The sequence below is a fragment of the Benincasa hispida genome, chromosome 1 (assembly GCF_027475165.1).
Source record: "Benincasa hispida cultivar pf3 chromosome 1, pf3_genome.v1.1, whole genome shotgun sequence".
Lineage (NCBI taxonomy): Eukaryota > Viridiplantae > Streptophyta > Magnoliopsida > Cucurbitales > Cucurbitaceae > Benincasa > Benincasa hispida.
The window spans coordinates 62513099-62513970 of record NC_143478.1 but is presented as its reverse complement, the minus strand read 5'-3'; the positions used below and the strand labels follow the sequence as shown (position 1 = coordinate 62513970).

Here is an 872-nt window from a genome sequence, read left to right as displayed (position 1 = left end):
TTGCGACGCTTGTGAGCTGCTAGCTTGATTTTGTGATTGACCGTTTATTCGCTGGAAAAATCCTGACGGCCCTTCTTTTTGCACCATGGGTTGAAAATTTTGTTGATGGGCTTCTCTGAAAGTGGCACAACTTACGCTCGTTTGATCGATTGCGTTGTTCTGCCCTCGATATGTTCCTGGGCTATTGATTACGATTCCTTGTATCAAATTCATCATTGCATTCATTTGATTTTGTAGGGATGCGATGGCCTCATTACTTGCGTCACATTATTTAATTCTAAGTCGTTGATTGCTTTTTCTCTAGTCTTCGTGATTCTTCGAAATGCGATCAAGAATATTTTTGGCCCCGTTATATGTTTTGTTGAGCAGACCTCCAGCTACTGCTGCATTGGCCTCCTGGTAGCCGTCTGCGATGCAGGGTTCAAACTGTGGTAGAAAATTTCCATTTGAAGACAATCGGGTAAACCATTGTGTGGACAATCTCGCACCAGTCTTTTAAACCTCGCCCAGGCGTCACTGAGTGATTCGTCAATATCTTGTTCAAAATTAGTAATCAACTTCCTCCTTCTTGCATTCTCTGTCGGGGGGAAGTACTTCTTCATGAACTTTTCAACTACTTGTTCCCAAGACGTAATCTCCCCTGGTTCAAGAGAATAGGCCCATTTCCTTGCTTGGTCGCATAATGAAAATGGGAACAGTGTTAGTCGAACCTCCTCAGTTGAGATGTTTGGGAACACAAAAGTGTTGCAGATTTCAATAAAACTCCAAAGATGGGCGTGCAGATCTTCGCCACACCTACCGCTAAACTGTCCGGCAATCTGAATCATCTGCAGCATAACCGACTTCATTTCGAACCTCGATTCGTTCAAGGC

The 872-nt window shown here is 43.7% G+C and overlaps 1 non-coding gene across 1 annotated transcript; it reads left to right on the top strand.

Moving 5' to 3' along the window:
* Window positions 1-462: 462 nt before the first annotated feature.
* Window positions 463-569, top strand: LOC120070391 (small nucleolar RNA R71). Its single transcript, XR_005479886.1, has one exon. It is a non-coding gene; the product is annotated as a small nucleolar RNA R71 (small nucleolar RNA).
* The last annotated feature ends 303 nt before the right edge of the window (window positions 570-872 follow it).